This window comes from Lissotriton vulgaris, chromosome 3_1, assembly GCF_964263255.1.
Source record: "Lissotriton vulgaris chromosome 3_1, aLisVul1.2, whole genome shotgun sequence".
Taxonomy (NCBI): Eukaryota; Metazoa; Chordata; class Amphibia; order Caudata; family Salamandridae; genus Lissotriton; species Lissotriton vulgaris.
The window spans coordinates 466,973,623-466,988,528 of NC_141689.1; the positions used below are offsets into that span (position 1 = coordinate 466,973,623).

The 14,906-nt window shown below is 45.9% G+C and overlaps 1 protein-coding gene across 1 annotated transcript in view; it reads left to right on the plus strand.

Moving 5' to 3' along the window:
- The window catches only part of RGS7BP (regulator of G protein signaling 7 binding protein), a 775,003-nt gene that overhangs the window by 95,620 nt on the left and 664,477 nt on the right, over nt 1-14,906 (plus strand). The window lies entirely within an intron of this gene.

Sequence of the window (14,906 nt, forward strand, 5' to 3'; positions counted from 1 at the left end):
TCCCAAGCTCCCCAAAACAATTCCCAAGCACAGCTCCGTGGGAGTAACCAGGTGTGGGGAATACCCATGAAGGAGTTCCGGAGCACAGTACCCTTCCCGATGAGTTGGGAGGTGGCCGAACAAGGGTGAAAGTAATTCCTAGCCTCTGTAACACAATATCATAAAACAACACATGAGCTGCCATAGTGTTAAGAATTACAGTTGCAAGCAGGGAGAGAGAGACAACAACACGGTTTAAGTATTCGCTAAATGTATATGACTCCCCCCTCAAAGTCTATGATATTAAACAAGCTAATGCTAGCCCTCCCAAAGGTGAAACAAATCAGTGGTGCACCCCATTCCCAATGCATGCGGCCCTATTGTGTCACTGCCCGTCTGCCATTTCATCGGAGCCCCCACCTTCGCCCCCCGCCACAGCCCTGGGGGACCGACTCCGGCAGGTAAGAGTCTTGGCAAAGTCCATCACTGATTTTGGGATGATGAAGATCTGAGATTATCCTTTGACATCTAGGCACAGTTGTGTGGGATAGAGCATAGCATAGGATACTTGTGCCGCGATGAGAAGCTTCTTAATAGGTTGATATTCTCTCCGAGCTTCCTGTACAGCCACGGTAAAGTCAGGGTAGAAGTCGAGATTGTTACCTTTGTGAGTGATGGTACCCTTTATTATTATTATTATTGCATTTATTGAGCGCACAGCTACCCGGAGGTTTCCCGGCGCTTGCATTGGGAACCCGTCCTGGCTTTTCCCTGTGAGATAGCCCCTACAGGGCATCCCCAAGGTGAAAGCCAGGCATCCCGCCGCAGGGGGGCCGTTGTGGAGATTAAGCAAGCTTAATGCCCAGAGTTGCAGAGTGAGAACCCATGATTAGAGCAGGCACCGAAGCGAGAATTATCGAGTCCGTGGACATTTGAGCTCAAGACCCTGCCGAGTCGGGAATTGAACCCTGGTCCCGGGTCTGACCTCAGCTTCCGGGTCTGCCTGCTCTACACCGTGAGCCACACTTCTCATGAGCCATGCGGAGAACAGCATCCCGATCTCCATAATTCAAAAGACGGGCAATGATGGGGCATGGTTGGGTGCCTGGGGGTGGGCGAGCAATCAAGGATCGATAAGCCAGTTCCACAATCAAGACCTGCAATAGCTGTTGTGCCCAGAAAATCTCACGAAGAAGATTCTCCAAGTAGGTCTCAAGGCGGCCCTTGTTCATGGACTCTGGCAGACCGGTGATTCCAACATTATTGCGGTGTGATCTGGCCCCCAAATCCTCATTACGGGCCAGTATGACCGCTAGCACCTTCTCCATAGCAGTCGCCTTGGTGGTCACCTGTTGCAATCCGTCCTCATCGCTGGAAATTCGCATTTCTGCTTCCCCCAGGCGTAACGCATGTTTATCCAGCTTCGTGGACTTGTGATCCATGCGCAAATTCAGGTTATCTATTTTCCCATTGATAGATTGCAAACTAGCCTGAACTGCAAGTAGAGTCTTATCAATGTTGGTTAAGTGCGCACTGAGAGCATCAGTCTTCGAGTCAGAGGCAGCGTGTTGAGATGCCTTGCCCTATCTGTGGGACTTGAATGTGAGGTGCGATTGGCTGTGCTCAGACTTACCCATAACTGCGGCACTGTAGCAAAAGAGGAGCGGAAGGCTGTGCAATGCCAGTATTCGTGGACAGCGAGGGCACCGGCAGGTCTATACAGTCTGCAGCAATGTGGCACCCCACCACTTCTACCGAGAACGAGTTGGCGCAGAGGAACAGAGTCTACACTGTAATGTGCAAAGATAAGCAGGCCCAGGATCAAGATGTGTGGGAGGGAGTGCCGTGGGACCTTGCATGTCCCACGCTCCCAGTACTGTAGCGTGGTCACCTAGTTAGGAAGAGAAGAGTGGGCTTGGTTTCCAGTGGGGCTGCACTCCCTCCAAGGCCGATCTAACAAGGACGCAAGGGGCTCGGGCAGCAGGAGAGCCGATCAGGCGTCCCCACGTTCACAGCAGAAGCAGGCCCACCGGTACACAGAGAGGGATGCTGTGGAGCGCCACCAGGCACCGCGGGCCGCACATGTCCTCGCGCCCAGCGCCAGTGAGAGAAGAGAGCAGGCCGCGCCTCCAACCAGGCCGCATTCCGCCGTGCCTCCACCCAGAGCAGGGCCGGCTAAGAAGACGATGTCAACGGGTGCCGCTCACCGAGGAGCCACACAGCAGGGACACACGGACGTCTCACCAGCCGTGGTCGAAGAAAACTCGATGATCAGGCACCAGGTGGGTCACCCACATCCCATTCTCGTGATCGGAGGCGTCCAGCACCCAGCGCACACAGTTACTCCTCCGCAGGGCAGCCGCCACCAGGCCGCGGCGCGGATGTCAGCAGGAGCAGCCCAATGAAGTGCAGCTGGAGGATCAGGGAGAGTGTAGGCACACCAGGGTACCCACCCAGGGTCTCAGCAGCGATCCGCAGCGGCTCCGTAGTGGCCAGGGCCTACAGCCCCGAGTGGCAGCAGATCAATTCGGCCCCCTCGAGTCCATAAACAGGGTGTCGCACAGGCAAAGACCAGAGGCCGGCCACTCCCCAGGAGCAACTATCCCAAGTGCAGGGGGGGCCGTTGCCTCCAACCAAGCCGCGCCACCCACTACCCGCCAGCTGGGCAGAGTGATCACACCGTCGCCCTTGTGAACCGCAGCCTGCACTACCCCAAACTCACTGCAGTCGCTCGCTCAGAGCATGGCCCGGGTGGCCATGTTGGCAGCACGGTCCCAGGGAATTACAAGCCTCCTGGGCAGCCAAAGAGCCCCGCAGAATTCGTCTCAGCACATCCAGCGAGTCCAGTCACTCTCCGCTGTTCGGGTATTGTAGACAGGGCATCAACCAGGGCAGGATGGCAAGGTTAATGAGCGGATCAGTGGCTCGGCTGGCGGAGCTGCTCTACAGAGCGGCCATCTTTCCGTGCGCCCTCTAGCGCCCCCCAGAAAGTCATAAGTTACACCTGTTTGCATGAATCTGGTCTTTCTGTGCATACACACACAAGTAATACATTTATATTTTTTTGTAACAAACTTTATTGCCATTTTCTGAATATAATAAACAATCACAGTGATAAGTAATGAGTGTGAACTCGACTCATGCATCTTACAAGGCACCTGAATCACCCACAGTGAAACAAGACAAAAAGCAGCCTATCTGGTTTATAATCTAGGAGGAATCATACAAAGAAAAATGTATGATATCCATATGAGTGATATAAAGAAGTACTAGAAGCGAGTTCCAACGATCTAGGGGAATCATGATCAAAGGGAAGGGGGCAAAAAGAGGGCGGATCGGCTAAACAAACAAACAACTGGATGAACATAGGGGGCACTGGAATGGGTTCTTTAGTGAAGAGCGTTAAAGCAGAAGGGGGGATGCGGTTGAGGGGGCAGGCACATTATATACTGGGGCTCCACTTGCATATCGTTTAGTAAAGTTGCAGCGCATATTGGATGAACAAACCCTAAACAGACAGAGATTACTCAATTCTCATCAGACACCTGCACATGTTCTGGACTTCATCAGCCCTTTTGTATTTCTAGCTTCATAGCAGCACTATCACATTCCATCCAGTTGGAGAGCTCCCGCCTCCGTTCCAAGAGAGAGGGCCCGACAGGGAACTTTCAAGCCATAGCGATGTACCGACACGCAAGAACAAAGGTAATGTCTGTGAACTTAGACGTGATAAGCCCACCGCAGGGTCTGGAGAACAAACCCAGCAGGCACACAACCGGTGTGCTCCCGAGAGTGCGGCCCATAGAGACATTGATGATGGCTGTCAGTGTCTCCCAAAATGAGGTAAGAGTCGGTCAGTCCCATGCCATATGAATAAAGTCCCACCATCTAGTTGGCACTTGGGGAATGCTGCCTGGATCCCCGGGAACATCCTGTTGAGTCGACTAGGAGTCAGGTAAACCCTTTTCAAGTAATAATATGGAATCAGTTTAAAGCGGGCATTGCGGGAAGTCTGAAAAGTATAACACAGCACTTTGGCCAAGTCCCTATCCGTCAGCTCCCGGCCCAAGTTCATGGCCCAGTTATCCTGCAAAGAAGAGAGGTCGCACTTGGCCTGAATGAGCAGAGAGTGAAATAGCTGCGTGATCGCGTGGGCCTCGCCCGTTGTGGTGCAAATGGTCCTTAGACACACATGCTCAGTAGGTTACAGTCCCTCGACGCACAAGACCTGCCGAACAGTAGCCGCTTCTGCGCCATATAGGAGATACAGATGACGGGGAATATCAAACTCAGCAATTAAGTCCTGGAAGCAGGGTAGTTGGCCATTCAAGTACTAATCCTCGAGTCTAGTCAATCCTCGAGGCCCCCACTCAAACACAGACCAGCCCAATTCCCCATGTGTGCGTGAGGTAAGGCAGTATTGCTGATGGGAGATCTCTGGCGTAAAAAAGTTTTATCTTTGTATGCTGGAGTGCTCGGGACCAGGCGAAGCAAATGGTAGAGAGCATAGGACCCCGCCTTCCTATGATGGCGAGGACGCGAGGCTAGGGAGACAGTTGCCACGTGACGCAGGTGGAAGTGGTCGGCGGGTTCCACCACCCCCAGCAAGTAGATGGATATAGAGTACAAATGTGTGATTTATATACGAATACAGACACATCATTGAACACAAATTCATAAAAAATACACATTGCATTAAAAAAAGAAAATAGAGTACTTCCCATCTTTCAAAAAATGACTTGAAAAGCATTGTTTGAAACCCTAAAAAGACTCACGTTGGCAGAATATGGTTGGCTGAGCAACCATATTTCACATACCACCATGCACTTCTCATGCCTGCATTCAACATCAACAATTGACATTTCAAACACAGCATTGATAATATCTCGTATTACATATGACAAAATGCATTTAATCATCACTGACATCCGTGTATAAGTAAAAGCTAATATGTTCTGTCCTGTGGGTGTACTAAAAGAATGGGGAGAAAATGGCTGAAGACAGCACCCTTTATTTTCAGACTGCTGAACATGACTTCAGGCCATATCCAGTTGGTGCTGGGGTAACGTTTGAGAGGGCAGAACAGAGTTGAAGTGCATATCTTCCGCAGAGAAAGGGTCTGAGTCATTTGTGCTTGTAGGTAAAGTTCATTGGCTACTAGTGACTGGGAAGAGCTGAAGAGTACCGTCAGTGGGTGCTGGGATTAGAATAACTGTACAAAGTGTAGTAAGAAGGCTATGCCTTCTGTCTATTACCGCTTGAATATGCCCTCAGTCTGTGTTAAATGGGAGCAGGCAGCATGGAGTGGGTTCTGAGGTGTGAAAGTGTGACCTGGAAGTAAATAGGGTTGCACAGGGCATGGCTAAAAATCTGAAGTTTGCTGGGGAAGTGATAGAGTGTGCAGGGATTTGTTGAAAGCCACATACTGATTCTACTATTGATTGAACACTGTGAGAATGTGAATTATTATTTGGGAAGAATGTGCATCCCCATCAAGTAATAATGTCACAATAACTTACCAGGTCCAGTTAGGTCTCAATAATCTACATCTATGCTCAACCCTTGGTGGTTGTAGATCGAAACAGACAAGCTTAACTTAGGAGAAATGTGTAAAGTGTTTATCATTACGAAAACAGTTACAATAAAAAAAAACGGTATAAAGATCTCTCTCCGTTTATAAAAATAGAGAATATTTTAATGATCAACATGGGACCAAAGCAACAAAAATCCAAAAGAATGAACCAGAGACAAGAATTTTTTTAATTGTAATTATGTTTTAGCACTAAAAAGCACAAAGCCCCAATAGCAAGCAAACGATTGTGCTAGACCAGATTAAAGTCAAAAGTTAAGGCCGACCTCGATGGAGGGCGGGTCGAACCAGGTTTGAATAGATCAGAATGTTTACCATCTGACTTAGCTTGTGAAATGGCAGACAAAAAACTGCAGTGGGACAATGTAGTAGGCTGCGGCCGAGAGAAGTTCCATGAGGCCAGATAGCTGTCAGACAAAGAGGCAGTGAAGCCTTTAACTTTTGGCTAGAAAGCCCTGAACTGGAGAAATTACAACTTCGACGCCAAGGAAGGTCCCTTGTCAGCCGGATACTTTTGATGTCTTTGGCCTCGGAATAAGTCACTTTTTTGGATTCATCCAGCGGGGCAAGGGTGCATTCTGTAGCTGAACAGAGCTCCATGAGGCTGTAAACCTTCTCTGTGACGTCTTGCAGAAATTAATTTGCTGCTGCAAAAAACCTCAGAGCGAGAGCAACCTGAATCTTTGGCCCAGTGGCAGCGCACCTTGCTATTATTGGCTTAGCAGGTTTGTCCCAGTCTTCAAGCAACCATTCTTTAAAAAATGTTCTAATTCCCAGGGCCTTAGGGTCTCAACTTGGAGGTCAGGACTAACTCCAGGAAAAGCCACCAGCAGGGTCTAGTGCAGGTCCAGTTGGATTTGGCCAGCTGTGCTCTTCAAGAAGGAGAGCTTAATGCAGCTTTAGTGTCCATGATGCTTAACAGCTAACTGACTCAGTCTACTTCTTTGTCTTGGGTACAAGGAGGATCAGGCCCAACCTTTTGGGCTTTCTCCAGTCCTTCTACCTTCCACAGGTCCAGATGTGTTCTGAAGGGTGAACTGAGGATGCCACTTATGCCCAGTGCCAGGCAGCCTGTGGGTGGTGGAAATTCTCTAACCGTTGGGGATATCGTTCTTGAGGGTGCCTCTACCCAGTTTTGCAGCACTTCCTGTGTGGTCTACTGTAAACTGTCCCACAGTGCCCCACTCCACCTAAACCTAACACAGCAGAAACTATTGTGTAGAGGTCCCTGTGTCCACCCGGAGGTGTGGCTATAATAATCAGCGAGCTGACTGCCGGTTCTGTGGGCAGCCCCTCTTCCCCTGGGAATGGTGCCTGGCTGGCTAGCAGAACAATGAAGGGGGCAGGACTAGGTGTCAGCTACTTCTGCCTGTGGCAGTGTAGGTACCTTCTGAAGTTTAATTAAGTTCCTGGGCACAGCCCAGATGGACATCATGTTGGGGAAGCATCTCTCCTCTCTCAAGCCCTTTGTCCACTCTGTGAAAGCAATACACATCTCATCACAGGAGAGCCATTAGCAGTCAGGTGACACTGAACATTGTCAAAAAGGCACATTTTGCTTAGGCAAGAACATGCAACATTTCTAAAAGTGCCATTTTCAAAATTATTATGTTAAATCCGATTTGACCATTAGATTGCTATTAAAATGTGCTTTAATAATTTGTCTAGCTAGTCTGAAACTGAAACATTGTATTATAAGGTTGTATAATGTGAACCAGTGCTTTTCTATGAGAGAGCCAGTCTTGCCATCGTGAAAAATAATTTTTAGAATTTCTCAGCGCGGGGACATGTAAAACTTAAGTACACGCTGTACCTTTTAATGAATACACATTTTGCCCTGTGGGCATGCAGGGCCTTTTTTAGGGATGACTTACAAGTTTTATTCCTGGGAAAATATATATTTTGCCAGGTCAAAGTAGCAGTTTCAAAACTACACAATTAGGCTTCTGGGGCAGGCCTAGGGTTATGTTGTACATGGTCACTTTAGTGGTGTTGACACAATAAGTTCTGCAGTTTACTAGTGCCATGAACGGTATCCAGAGTAACTTGTGCTAGGGACTTATAGTATAGGTAAGTTAAATGTGTCAATCAGGGTTTTTAACCAATACTCCAATTGGTTTAGGGGTCAGAGAACATATGCTGGGGCATGGTTAGCAGAGTAAAAACCAGCAGCATCAGTTAAAGAAACATGAGGGTGATCATTGCTAAAAGAGGCATTTTTTTTAACAGAGGCTATGCCTACAGTGTGGTTAGAGAAACAGAGTGCAGACTGTGGCGATGATATCCTGTGCCACTTTGGAGTTGGTTAGTAGGAGACAATGCATGGTGTGGCCCAAGGTCATCGTATCAACATGAAAGAGTTATATGCAGGATGTGGCTTACAGAGTACTGCACATTCAATCCACTTAAATTCAAAGGACTTTATCAAGCGCCTGGTTAGCCGACAAGCTTCTCAGCACTAAGGTATGTTAGGCACGCTCTGAGATTTGAAGCAAATAGATGGGTTCTAATTTGTTTCCTAAAGCTAAGTAAGTTGTCATTTGATCTGAGAGTAGGGGACAAGGCTTTCCACAGCTTGGGGGGCAAGAAAAACAAGGGGTGCCCTCTGCACCTATCCTTTTTCACCTTAACAATGCAAAACAGGCGCATGCTGCTAGACCTGAGTGCTCTATTTGATTGATAGGGGCTGATCAGCTGGTTGACAATGCAAGATCCCATCTTATGTCTCTCGTAATGAACCATACACAGTGCTTTAAACTGAATCCTCTTGCTTATGGGTATCCAGTGTAGAGTGGTGAGAGCTGGTGGGGCCGCCTTCTGAATTACCTGAAGTCTTTTGATGACTGAATGTGGACTTCTCAAATATAGGGAGTTCCGTAGTCAAGGCGAGATAGACTAAGGCCTTGAACCACCACTCTCGGGATGGCGACAGGTAGGCAGCTAAGTGTATTCCTGATGGCTCACAATAGGCCAAAACGGCTAGAAGATAACTTCCTGGCCTTGGCACCCATGGTTATTCTACCATCAAGTCTGACACCCAGGCTTTTTACTTCTGCCAACCACAAGTCCTCTCTTTTATCGCCATTTAGCTTCAAACAGCTGGCAGCCATTCAATCAGCAACTTGCTTTAGGCAGATATTAAGTTGTTGGGAGACAACTGGTGTGTTGGGGGTTAGGGAGACAATGATCTGTGTTGTCCTCATAGGACACCATAGAAAAACCTACTGGAGCAGATTTTGTCTGACTAAGGACGGACATGCAGATTATAAAAGCATTGGGCTCAAAGAGGAGTCTTGCGTAACACCAAACTTCAAATGATGGGTGACAGAAAGAAATGGCCCGTCTCTGACTTGAAAAATACAATTGTTTAAACAGGAGAACCATTTTAATGCTGGCCCCATAATCCCTGCCTCTTCCAACTTCTGCATTAAGATTGGATATGAGAGTGTCAAATGCTGCGCTTAGATTGAGAGGGATGATGGCAGCTGAGCCACCATGGCCGAGGTCCATTTTTAGCTCTTCCGTCACAGCAAATATCACAGTTTTCACACTACATCCTGGTTGGAATCCAGTTTGAGCAGTGTGTAAAATGTCATGAGCTTCAATGAATGTCGAGAGATGATTGTTAATTAGTTTGTTCAGGATTTTGCTGACACCAGGGATGAGAGAGAAAGGCCTATATCTCTTAGCTAACTCTGGGTTCACGGATAGTTTCTTTAACAGAGGTCTAATGATTGCGTCCGTGCATGTGTCTGGCACGCTGCCACTGTCCAGGGACAGGTTACATATGTCAGTTAGTACTGAGATAATAGTATCCCTGCCTTTCAGCAAAATGTTAAGGGGGCAGAGTCCAGGGGGGAGCCTGATTTTATGGTTATGGCCATGTTAGTAATTTCCACCAAGCTGACCTGAGGAAACATAGTAAGATCTCCTTTGTTCCAGACCGCTAAGCTCTTATCACTGATCTTGTCTCTAAGATCTGAATCCCCAGCAAACTGATCATAGATAATATTTGCTTTTGTAAGAAAGTATTTCTGAGGGGGGAGGGCCTGAACCAATCTGAGGTTTCAAAGACAAGTTGACAGTCTTATAAAGTTCCTTCGGGGAACTGGAGAAGCTTTCAATTCTCAGGGCAAAATCATACATCCGGGCTTTCCTGATGGCAAATTGATACTCTTTTAGTGCTATTTTATAGGTCAGTTTACATGTTTCATCGTAGCTTATCTTCCACTTCCTTTCCTTCCTTATACATTCTTTCTTTAGTTCAACTATGTTGAGAAACATAAAGCTTTTATTTGCGGCCTGGATTTTTTTCTCAATCCAAGTAACTCATCTAGATGAAGTATTGTGTGAGTTAGCAATGAGGTAACGCTTTTGGCTCCTGATGGACTCTGTATAACTGTAACATAAGTGTTGAGCTTAGTGAAGTGAATTCAGATTTACAATGTTGAGTTGGAGGTTACACTCAGAAGAATAAAAATATGTTATACTGTGGTCCAGCAAACTGCTTGTGCGTGCCACGTTTGCCTCAGTCAACGCATTGGTTTGTAGAGTCAAAATGCAACTCAAGCCTGTGTAAAGTAGTTGAAGATAATGAAAGCTTCACTGAGAAGTATACATATTGTTGGCCAAACCACAACCTAAAGCTATACAACTTAACGAGTGATAACGCTAAAGGTAGACGCAACCAGGCTTTGAAAGAGCAGCAAATTGCAAGATAACGATGAAATCAGAGGCGCTGAGAGGAAGAGATCAAACAGATGTCAGACAGTACAAAGAGACGCCTGAAAGCAAAGCTTACCAGAACTGAGTAAAGAGGGTCATCATACCACAGCCTTGGGGGAAGGGGCCCTAGAAGACATGCCCGGGGTTGTGTTCACAGGCGCTGTCCTTTCGTGAAGTGCTACACCACAAAAGCTGTAGAGTAGGGCTCAGAACAGCTCCAGAGGTCTTCAAAAATCAGAAAGCCGAGAGCGGCAATCGGAATACGTAAAGTTTGTTTTCCCAATAGAGGCCAAGAAAGAGACCACGTTTCCTGTAACTATCCAAGATGACCCAGAGACCAGCACGTTGCAAGGCCTCAGAGATGGTGTGCATAAGCAAGATCACCAAGCAGCGTTGTAAAGAGCACTACTTTCCATGTCAGTAAGTTTCACCAAAGGTTACAATGCCTCTGCCTTCCTGAAACCACCACCACCCTTTGATACAGCCAATAAGGAAAAAAATGGCAACAGATTAGCTGCTTGAATAGAGACATTTGATAATTTAATTGATGCAATAGGATAAGCAGATAACAAGAATATTATCAAATACCTTAAGAGTCTTGCTGGTGAATGTGTAAAAGAAGTCATAAAGAAAATGCTGCGAAGTAGTCTTGAATATCAAGTTAAATCCCATGCCAGATGTAGATTATGAAAGATACATTTTCATTTAAGAAAGACAAACTTTTGGTTAAAGCATTGACAAATTTGTTGAGAGACTGGATATGCTCATCAAACACTGTAAGTTCATTTAATTTAATGATGAGGAAGCTATACATCGCAGAGGTATTGAAAGATGCCTGTCAGATTCATTCAGATGACGAATGCTGAGAGAAACTCTTAGTCAGGAGCGAGTGAGAGAAACTCTTAGTCAGTAGTGAGTTTTCATGACTGCCAGAGCTGATGAGCATGCCGATCGACGGGCTGCTAAAATGGAGGTCAGAGATCCCCAGATATAGTCAGTCATGAACATGAAAAATAAGCCAAAGAAAAAGGCTGAGGGACACAGAGGGATATCTTCATGGAAAAAGAAGTTGTGTTTCAGGTGTGGATTAAGGAAGTTAGCCTTGGTAACCTCTTCATCCATCCTGTCTATTTCAGTGTCTTAAACTAACATTCAAGAGGTAGCCTTGAGACTGTTGGGAGGCATTTCGGAGATTTCAAGACCCCAGATAGGCCTTTGGTCTTGATCAGTGACTTGTCACCGTAACCTGCTATTGTCAGAAGGACTGACTGGACTCCCAGAAGACTACACTGCTTCTACCCAAGGACTACCCAGCTGTTTGAAGGCCTGTCTTTCTGCTTGAAGGAGAACTGGACCATCTTACTGAACACAGGACCACCAGGCGTGACTTCAAGGGCTATTTGACTGGCCTCCTATGTGAACTACTGGGACATAATAGGCTCTTTGGGCCTTGAACCCTGCACCTGGCATTTGCTGGATTGAGTCCTAACTCCCCAAGTGCTGCCCCCCAGATCCTAGACCCTTGGTTGCTAGGGCTTAGAAACTTTGTCACCAAAAAGTGCCCTGAGAACCGACAGAAGACCGGGACCTTCATGCAAGCTGATACTCCTAACATGCATCGCCGGTCGGCCTTACTTTGCAGTAGCTCCCACTATGTTCTTCTCTGCAGCAGCAAATCCTGATTAGCGGGACCTCGCAGCACAGGTATCCTGCCTCGTGGAGCCCTCGATGGCTACAGCCTCACCCCTCTCGAGATTTTAAACTTCTAAAAAAGTGACCAAGTCCGAAGGTAAACATTTTTCACAGTGACTTCATCCAGTGGCTCCCCGATGACGACACCTCATCTTTAAACACTGCCTGCTTCCTTGCCCCGCTGAACACTACTTTGCAATGAACGTTTCTTCAAAATTTCTTCTTAGTCCGAAGGTAAACCGAGCCCGGGACAAATCCAACTTGTGTATCCGACCTGTACTCCATTACAGTCGGCCTTAACTTTTGACTTTGCTCCAATCTTGCGCGACCAGATACATGCTGTTGGCGCTTCATCTTTTAGAAGCTATTTTGCACTAAAAGCGTTAAGTATTAATAACTCCGGTTCTACTGATTGGATTTAATTTGTTTTGCTGTCTTTTTATTATTTACATTTTACTCCCTGATTTCAAAATTCTTTGTGTTTTCCCTTTATTATTGTGTGTGTTATGCAAAAATACTTTACACATTGCCTCTAAGTTCAGCTTGTCTGCTTTTGTACCAAGCTACCGGAGGGTTAAGTACAGGTTAATTTAGTGACTTTTGTGATTCACCCTGACAAGGATTTTAACCCAATGTCAATTAATAATTGCGAGATATTAGAATATTGGGGCCCTTAATCAGTAGCAGCGGGCCCCATTATTTTGCATTAAGCCACTGTATTGTCCTAGAGATTTCTCCACACAAAGGATTTTGGTAAAACATTTTGGTAAACTGGGCTAGTGACATTGAATTGAATTTCAAGGCAGCGTTACCAGTGGTGTTTGGAGACTCCAACTGGCTGGTATTGAGGAATGTGGGAAATGGTGTATTTAAGAAGTAGAAGCACGGCATATTCAACAATATCAGAGTTTGTTGTTTATCTGAATTTGCTCCTTAATTTTTGTGGTGAGTAACAAAATCACACCATTGCAGTTCATGCACTCACTCTGTTAATTCCTGATATTAACCTTGTGCACAGCAGCAGAAGGTGTTGTGCATTGACTCTGATACAACCATCATGATGCCAATATGAAGATGGTCCCTTTGTAGTACTGCAGAGAAGGACATTACTGTTTTCAATAAATGTATCATTTAAAGCTGACTCTCTTAGGTATGCAATAAGCTGACTGAGTTTTAGCCATGCGCTCAAGACTTAAGCATCCTGGTAAGATCATGGCTCTCAAAATGGGCTTCACTTTGAGGATCAACACTCGCATTCTTCGTTTTGCTATGCAAACATGTCTCCTGCTATAATACATGGTTGTCAGGTTGCTCCAGCCATGGTTTGCGATTTAATTCACCTCTGCATTCTGGTAGTTGTAGACTTCATACACTTCATCTGCTCATACTGTACTGAGACACAGGAGATTATTTGTAAAATAAAAGGCTAGCATTGGAAACACAGTCCCAGCAAACAGGCCCACTTTCCAGTCCAACTTGGCCTTCTCAAATGACTGTTTTCAGATGAGTTGGCCCTTTGCTTCAATTAATGCGCAGCAAGACAACAGCACTCAGAATGCACTGATTTGTTAAATGGAAGCCTAAGACTGGAAAAGTGGTGCCTCCAGCAAGCACTGTTCTCGTAGCGCTCCTCTTAGTACCCAGTGTTTGATATACAAAAAAGACCCAGGTGGTCAAAGAAAAAATAAGCAGTCTCCAAAAGTTAAGACAGAGCTCTTAAGATTTCCGAACTCCTCTGTGCTTAGTTTAAAGATTTTGTTACTTGTATTACTGATGATCTCATTATAAATTCAGGACTTCAAGTTATGTTATGTTAAAAATACTTATAGAGCGCTCGTACATACAAGGGTTTCTTCGAGTTGTGATAACCAGGAGGGAAAGGAGAGAGGGATAAGGCTAATTAAAAGCTTGCTCAACCAGCCAGGATTCAAAAGCTTTTTGTACCTCAGGAAGTTAGTTTCCAGCCTGACCGATGAATTGATAAGGACAGAGAAGCTGAGGGATCCTCATGTGGTTGACAAGGGAGGATCTGGGAGCTGGAGTGGGAACGAATCCCATAATTCTGCTTGCTACAAAGGCTAGAGCCTAGTCACGAGTGGATTTGTGAATAATACAAGCCGTTTTAAAAAGAGCCAGTAAAGCTTCATTAAGGGAGGAGAGATATGTGCATCTCTATATAGTTTACAAGTTATCCTTGCTGCTGTATTTTGAATTATGTTTTACTTGTGTAAAGATGTTGCAGGGAGACCCAAATACAGGGAGTTTGCATTGTCCAAGCGGAACACAATTACTGCTGCAGTAGCTGCTGTTAAAGGCATAGGTGACAGCAAGGAGCAACTTTCTTAGTGGATTTCGCTTGACTAACACACTTCACTGTGGGTGCATTGATTGATCTAGAGGATCAGGGACAGTTGCTTGTCTACCACGATGACCAGGCTCTTGGCAGAGGTTACTGGGGCAGGAGGGGCATAGGGCAAATAAATAGGTGTTGGCACAGAGGTCTATCCTGTGTTTGAGATTAACCAGCTCAGTCTTATCCGTGTCTAGCTTGAATGAATTAGTGCCCATCCAGCTCCAAATGAACTCCAGGGTAGATTGAAATTCCTGATGGGATTGGGAAGTACCCACAAGCCGGAAGATGAGTACCAGCAGCTAATGAAAAAGTTAACTGACTGGAATATTCACTTATGAAATTGGTAAACTCTGTCAAGGCAATGGGTACACCTCTTCATAGACTTTTTCATACAATCCAATGTTACTGAGAGAGAGAAACCTTGTTTATTTAGACCACAGCCTTATAAACAGTACAAAACGCAAACAAGATCAAATAGTGTAAACAATCTAATTTCTACTACATAATAAATATTTAAAATACAATACATATTAAAAGAAGGTAACGCCCTACAATTCATTAAACACA